The 7,956-nt window shown below is 39.6% G+C and overlaps 1 long non-coding RNA gene across 1 annotated transcript in view; it reads left to right on the top strand.

Moving 5' to 3' along the window:
- The first annotated feature begins 251 nt into the window (after positions 1 to 251).
- Positions 252 to 7,956, top strand: part of LOC106494741 (uncharacterized) — a 149,067-nt gene continuing 141,362 nt past the window's right edge. Inside the window, exon 1 of the long non-coding RNA XR_001294351.2 lies at positions 252 to 326. This is a non-coding gene — a long non-coding RNA (uncharacterized lncRNA). The remainder of the gene's footprint in view (positions 327 to 7,956) is intronic.

Below are 7,956 nucleotides of genomic sequence, written 5' to 3'. Positions count from 1 at the left end.
CAAATGTAAAACAGGGTGATCAAGCTTATTCAGTGCTGAGGAGCAGGTTGCTAGTTTTAGGAAACCTCTTCTAGATGGATGCCCAATATGTTATGATCAGAACAAGACTTTTCTTCTCTTTTCTTAGTAGATGTCAAGGAGACTTACCAACAGAGGCATGAGCTCTAGGAGGTGCTCAAAAAGTGCTTCACCTCCCATTTTGTTGGTAATGACTGTTCCTCTTGCATCAAATCTTTGTATCCAGTCATAACTGAAGAGATGATGGGTTTGGCAGAATCATTCTGCTGGATCCTGGTTGGACTGCTCTGAAGGAATTAATGTCCAAAGTAAGTATAATTTATCAACAGCTAAGAAAAAGCAACAAGGACCTTGTGAGATGGAACAGACAAGTTACTAGCATTGACCACTGAAATGAATTAGAGACACATTTGCACTCCTAGATTTCATATAACCTCATATAATCTCTCAAAGTTCACAGAGTTTTCTTTAACAAAGAACATTTTTTTCTGGTATTCACAGAAACCTTTTAGAATGCCTGTTGTCCATTACACTTGAGTTACTACTAAGCCTAATTTATAATTATTGAGGGAGTGATGTTACCCTCATCAAAAAGGTATAACCACAGGTGCAAAAAGTCACTTGCCCTGCAAGTGTGCCTGGTGTTGCCTGCAATAAATGTCTCTTTGAGAGAAGGAATATATGGAAAAGAGGGCATGCATGGCTGATATGATTGAAGGTATCTTTGTGGCCAGTTCAGTGAAGAAATTGTTTAGTACCTAACTTTCTTGTGACAATACTGTTCCTGTAATAGTACTGGTGTTTCTGTATGTGTAGATTATCTCTCATACAAGCACCAACTGAGGAAGTTCATTCTGCCTCATGACATGTGTAAGTGCTACCACTTACCTGTGTTGAAAATTACCCTTGTATATTTTACATGAATGTTCAGTTCTCCCCATGATCATGCTGCTCACACTTCTAACTTGATCTGTCTGCATTTCTTTAATGTACCTCACAAGGCAGTGTTTCCAGCTGAAGCATTGCCCAAAGGTACTCCCATGCTCAAGATTAGGTTGGGACATTAGGCCCAACTGTGAGCCATGTATGATACACAACATTCCTAAACCCAGGACTAGCCCTTGCAAGTTTTGCAATGTGCTTCTGAGCCCCAGTTCTTTCCTGCTTCCACATTACTCACAATGTTTAGTGGTTCGCTGTCACCATCCATAGCTCTGTTCACATGGGCCTTCCCCACTCCCTTCCCAGCAGTTCTGAGAAGGAGAGAGTATGCGCTCACTTACCCATCTACGTCCAGATCAAAGGTGTAGGTGGTTCAAATAGGTTGTAGGTGGTGGGAGTATGAGTGTGCAATCACTCACAATCTAGCTGTGTGACAGCTAACCAAGACAACTTCCTCCTCCCACACACAGGCCCAGCTGAGACGTGCTGTGAATACAATGCAGCATGGATCACTTTGCTACTCTCGCTTGCTCTCTAGATGTGCAGCAGGTTCTAAGTCAGGGCGACTTAGCAGAGTGGGTGGCATAAAGACACATGCGCTGTACCAAGTCAGAATGGGAGTGACTTGCATCTGCTTTGCTCCGATCTAACTCCTTACATGAGGAATTAGCTTCCAGTAGTGTTTGGTGGCACTGACAGTTCTTGATGTGTCATCATCCTTTGTGGAGTGAGTTCCATTTGTTCAGACTTATTCCTTACATATATCAAAGTTATCTGTTGGTCTACACCAGCGGTGAATTTGTCTGTATGCTTTTGATCCTTCAATTGTTTAAACCATATTCTTATTGTCTGAATGATCAGTGTGAGGTTGGCTATGAAGAAGAAAATTCATTCTATCTTTGTTCAATGTAAGGTATTCTGTATACTTTAAATCATCTGTATGAAAAATTGTCAGCCTATTTCTTATCCAATGGCGGGACTTAAGGGCAATTTAAAATAATTGATATCAATCTGTCTGTTCAGTCTGATACAGAGGTACATGGAGGTGAGGAGTAAGATACAGACTGACAGAGCACTATTCTGATTGCTCATGTATGTACAGTTTCTCCTGGGTTAGTTACAGTGTCTGAATTAATGTGTGCTAAGGCTGGATGAATAGACCACGTTATTGTATTTACTTGTGCAGTAACTGAGATCAGTGCCCACTGAAATCTCAGCAAGAGTTGAATGAAATTTAATTCTAGTGCAGTCAAAGGTGCTGCTTTCTATGGAGCCCAATGCTGTGGTCCATAACTGGGACACCTCAGTGCACTGGTAATAAAAATAATAAATAACACAGTTACAATTGATAATGGTTTAGTGAGGGTGTGTTGTCTGAATTGGGGCTTAAAAGAAGAGACCCTTACCATGTCTCTTGCCTACCTTTTCAAGGAAATCTAAAAGACCTGTTTTTGCCCTTAACTCTATGTTCTTTTTATATCTGTGATTCTGAGTACCTTGTGTATTATGAAGATCAAATATGCACCTCACTTCTGCACTGCAAACTTCTACTATGGATAGAGTACCAGTTGGGATAATAAATAGGAACTAAATTTACATTCTTTTTTTTTCTCTCACCCTTTTTTTTGTTGGAAGCAATTTACATGTTATACTGTTGGATCCTAAAGCAAAAGGAAATGTGCTTGACGCTAAAATTGGCTTCGTGGCTCCAGTTTTCTCAGCTCTGCACCACCTGCCTCTAATCAAACTGTCCAATTACAGGAAACAATTGTTTTCTTGCTTTCTGTTAAGTGCAGAAATTCATCCACTAAAGGACTTTTTACCAAATGTTGCTTTTAACAAAACCACTTGCACAATTTGTTTGAAAAAAATGTGCTGATGTTTATGTCCAGGATGCATGTTAGAATTCAAACATATGGTCACCAAGATCTACACAGGCCATTCACAAAATAGTAATATTTAGGTTAACTGATTGTAGGCTTTGGAAATCTCTGATACATTGGGAGCAACTTGGTGGACATCATTGATAGAGTTTCACTATTGTGGTGGCAAGCTGAGAATCAGAGCCTGACCTTTAATTATCACATACACAGACAGCACTGATAATACAGAAAGGAAATTGGTCTCCTTAGATATGGTACCTTAATGTGAGACAATGACTTCAGGCTGTTTCTGAGCTGCAAATCTCCCAGGTGAAGTCTTGCTGAAGTGGAATAAAGTAGAATAAAAGGTATATGAAAGGAGTAAGATGATCCAGCTTTGGTTAACAATGCTTGCCTTGCAAAACTGGATCTCAAGCCAAATTACAGCCTTAACACATTCAGTCAGTCCTACAGAGATACATGAGATCACATGGAGAAGTGAATACATAACTTATGCTCTCTCATTTCAACAAGAATGTTTACTCGTCTTCACCTAACAACTGCTTTTTATCAGCAAAGGGAGAGATTAATATGGAAGATATTAACAATTGCCTCTGTAAATCAGGATGTTATCAGTTATACTAAAAGTCATTGATCACATCACAAATTCTGTATGAAATAAAATAGACTAAGTAGGAGTGTAATGATCCTAGTTAAGACGCCTGTATAAAAAGAGATTTAAAACACTGTAAAATTTCCTTGAGAAGCATATGACAATTATTGGAAATAACTGAATAGTGGAAACATGGGGAGCTACTATTCACTGTCTCATAGCATGAGAAAGGGAAGGTATTGCATGAAATTGGCAACTGATAAATGCAAAACAGATAAATGAGTAACTCGTAGGCATTAACTAGTAAGCCATCAGCATGTGGAGTTAATTTCCATAGGAAATCTATATTAAACTACAGCACAACTGGCAGCATTGCTACAGCCATGTTGAGAGGGATGATGTACTATAAACTACTTTTTGTTTCCAAAATGTGTTTAATATGTGTCTGTGTACACACATACAACTTGCAGCTATTCTAACTGGATCAATAGACTGTGATTCCCTCTATTGGATCAATAAGGAGGTATTTGATATACACTAGAAAAAGCTTTGAAAATTGGATAGAATGCAGTGTATGAGAATTTGTCCTCATACTTGTCTATGTTTTTTCCCCCCCACATTTTGCTATTTTTCTGCCTTTTAAATCAAGATCAAGACGGGAACAATACTGGAGATTTCTATGTTGGCTGACATGTAGTGTTTAGCAACTTTTTGTTTGTGTGCTGACGTGGGGGTTGGGCAGCATATCACTTTATCCCTGGTATTTCCAAGATTGCTTTAGTCACACTCGAACGGTTAATCTTGCTGCATTTATATGGATATCACATTGGTGTATACGATAGGAATAAAAATTCAGCAACTAGAGAACAGATCTCCGTTGCTTTTAAAAGAGAGTAAAAGGGAAGAGTAACCTAACACAAAGCAAATGTTGCTTGCAGTGCAGTAAAATCCAGACAAAATCTGAAATGTTTTATAAAAACGAAGACAGCATGTTTACCAACCATTATCCCTATGGCATGGATGGCTGTTTCATTTTGCTGTGTAACTGTTATTTATTACAGTGCCCATCAACATAGTAACATCTATTCTTTATATGATGGGTGAAAATGTATTTTATATGTATTAGTCAAACAGTGTAAAATACAGGCTTATTTTTCCCCCTTAGCTCCATGACTTGAGAAGACAAGCCAATACCCTGAATGACAAGTGCTCAGGTAGGGCAGAAAGTGGGTATGAAGAGATGCAGTAGCACTTGTAATGTCACAGGTTTTGCCTACATCTACTTCTGGAAGAAGATATGTGGTTTGGTCTGAAATCTTGGGTGATGTGTGGAAGCGGATTTGGAGAGCAAAGGTAGTTCTGAATAGTGGAGGGTGTTGCCTACAGGTTCTTCATATGGGTTAAAAGGAACGTGTGTGTGTGTGTATGTGTGTGTGTATGTATGTATGTGTTGTTTTTAGAGTTGTAATAAATTGGGGTGCTGGATATGAGGGAACTGGAGGAACAGTAAAGTTAGTGGGTTGTAATGCAAGGGTGTGGGGTAGGGGTAAATGGTTATAAAATGTGTGTCCTGGGGAGAAATAGGAAATGCTGGAAATTGTCAGAAAAAGGTGTCAAAGAGGGATAATACTCTTATTCTCACACCTTGTCATTTATTGTATTGTCCTTGTTTTCCCTGCTGGAACAGGGAAAGGTTGTTCTCTTATTTCCAAGTTTCCTTTCATACATTCCATGTGAATGGTCAGCAGTTGTTGGTGTCTCACTTTTCAGTTTGAAACACAGCCATGCTGCAAGGTTGCTGTGTGTACACACATGCGCATGCACAGATGGTACGACCAGCTCTGCCTTGCCTCCAGTGACCTGACAGTCTTTGTGTGCTTGAGTGCATGGTCAGGACTGGGGAATGAAAAAGAAATTGTACACTCAAAGAAAGAAATCAGATCAAGGCTTCCATAGTGAACATTTTCATGTCTTTGTCATGAAAAATAGCTTCATATTTTATATAGGGTATCTAAAATTAGTCAGTGCTTTGGCTACAGAATGTAGCTTAGGTACAGCAAGGGCCATCGGCTGATATTGCCACCTGCAGCAGTGAAGTTTATCACTGCCTAAGGATAATTTCAAAGCCTTGAGAATTCTGCAGATCCCATAGGAGAGAAAATACTGCAGTAAATTTACAATTCATTGGTGTTCACACAAGGCCTTTCCTGCCTGGAAACAGGTCCTCCAAATCCTGCGTGCCTGATAGTGCTGCCACCTTTCCCTTCTGCACGGTGTGGAATGGGCAGTAGGCAGTTTGGAGAGCTGGGACAGAGAGCAGTGAAAACCTCAGCCCTGCTTTGAGAATCTCCAGAGGGGGAAGTCTCTCTCTGCACCCCAGGAAGCGCTTTTCTCTAGAATTCCTGCTATTTCCATTTTTTTCAGGTGTTGGGGTGTAACCTTCCCATATACTACACAAATCGATCTAAATTACACAGACCTATCTATGCAGGAGGAATATACTCGTTATTATGGTGTCCCACCCTGCCTCTCACTGTGGGATTATTCCTGGGCAGTACAATTTTTGCATGGAAGAAAGACAGGAACGACCCAGATACACCTTCTTTGCTTCCTGCCCTTCATGCCTCATCTTACTGCATTTTTGTCACATTTATTACCAACCAGGAACATGTTTTGGTGTGGGGTTTATAACTCACTTAGCTCCTGTAAGAATAAAATCCCTGAGTCTAAATATGCAAGTTTAACTTTCCACTTCAGAAGAAGGGGGGAAAAAAAAACATTTGACATGTACTTGTCATACTACTTACTTAGAAATGGCCAATATCCTGCAAGAACTGACCCACGGTTCAGCAAGTCCAGCAGCCAGTAGGAGCCCCCAGATGGCTTCAGAGGCAGATGCAAGAAACTTGACCTTAGATGCAGTGCAGAAAATGGGCTGAGGTGTCTTGATATTAGCAAAGATCTGCGATGAGATTTTCATCTGGTAATTGCCATACTACCACTGCCAATGACACAACCTTGTAAGAGGCTGTCATAGAAAATGGTGACTGTCCTTTTGAACTAAAAGCAAGAATTATTGGTCAGACATCCCTATGGGAATCCCCCTGTGGGTCAGAACTGTATTTGTTTTTGTATTTAACTGTGTTAGTCAAAATTTCAATGGGCAAATTTAGCCTTTTTATTCTGGTCATGGTGTAAGTATTTTCTAGAAAGAGACATAACCTGAAAGATTATGATACTGGTTACATGACTTTCTGAGTGGGTAGCTAAAACATTTTAAATAACCAAAAATAATAGTAGGGAACATACGATACCTTTTTGTTATGATATTTATTTCATAGAACTGTCTTCAGCTAGTTATTTGTGCTGAAATTCATTACTTGCAGGACTCTCAAATATATTTTATGACTATCTAACAGCTTGTCTGCATATTGGAACACAACCTCACAAATAGCAACACAGAATCATTTGCAACATTAATTTAATTAGTATTCTACCAGCTCTGGAGCTTAACTACTGTGAATAGGTGTTGCATAGGCAGTATAGTTTAATGGTTCCTAGGGTATAAAGTCAGGACTCCACAGTCTAGTCTTTCAACCTCTATACTTGTGGAAAGAGGGTCACAAAATCTTTCAGTCTGCCCAGCTGTAAAACGGTATGAATATATTTAGGTAGCTTAACTAAAATTGGTAGAATGCTCTGGAATATTTGGAAGAAAGTTACTTTATAGTGTAAGTGCAAAGCACGATTATTAGAAACATTATTACATTATCAGCGATGTAGCTTACAATGAAAAACCATGAACTTCTGTCTTTTGGGGTAATTTTTTTTTGTTTTAACATAAGTATTCAAGAAATCTAAAATAGACAAAATAAGGACATAGATGTAAAACAAATAGCAGTGATGTTAACTTTATTAAAAAGCTTCTTTGTGGTATCAGGCAGGAAGTGAAACTGCTTTCAAACTGCAAATATTTCTCAATCATTTCATGCACCAGCAATCTTTGTAATAGGTTTTCTGTTGGTTTTTGCAAAATGTTCAGATGAGCAGATAAAAGTTCAGACACAAGGGGAAAGGCAGTCACTTTTCTTGGATTTCACTAGCTGTGTATTTCATTCCATGATTCAAAGTGACCTTAAGAGTATGTCTCCAAGAACAGATGCGCACACTGAAAGTTTGAGCCCAAGCTATCTTTACAGGGTCATTCTCTTTTACAAACTAGCAACCCCTCATGCTGGCAGCCAGCTAACTGGCTTTGGCTGTTGACTCATGTTTGGTGACAGAGTTCAGTCGGAGAGAGGTGAAGTAGAAACTGCTCCTTGCTATCTTCCTCATCCTCTGCTGGGGGATGCTGCCTTGCCACGGGGGTGGCTGAATGAGATGTGTGTCTGCACCCAAGCCAGGACAGCTTTACAGCTGGGTGTATTTGCGTAATACACAAATTCTGCGGCTGACTTCAGGCTGTAAACTCTGCTGACTCCAGAGGGGATTCTTGTTCTGCTTAACTGTCCCTGGGATGGT

Source organism: Apteryx mantelli, chromosome 3, assembly GCF_036417845.1.
Source record: "Apteryx mantelli isolate bAptMan1 chromosome 3, bAptMan1.hap1, whole genome shotgun sequence".
NCBI classification, from domain to species: Eukaryota; Metazoa; Chordata; class Aves; order Apterygiformes; family Apterygidae; genus Apteryx; species Apteryx mantelli.
The sequence above is the reverse complement of the archived record's forward strand: the minus strand, read 5'-3'. Positions and strand labels throughout refer to the sequence as shown.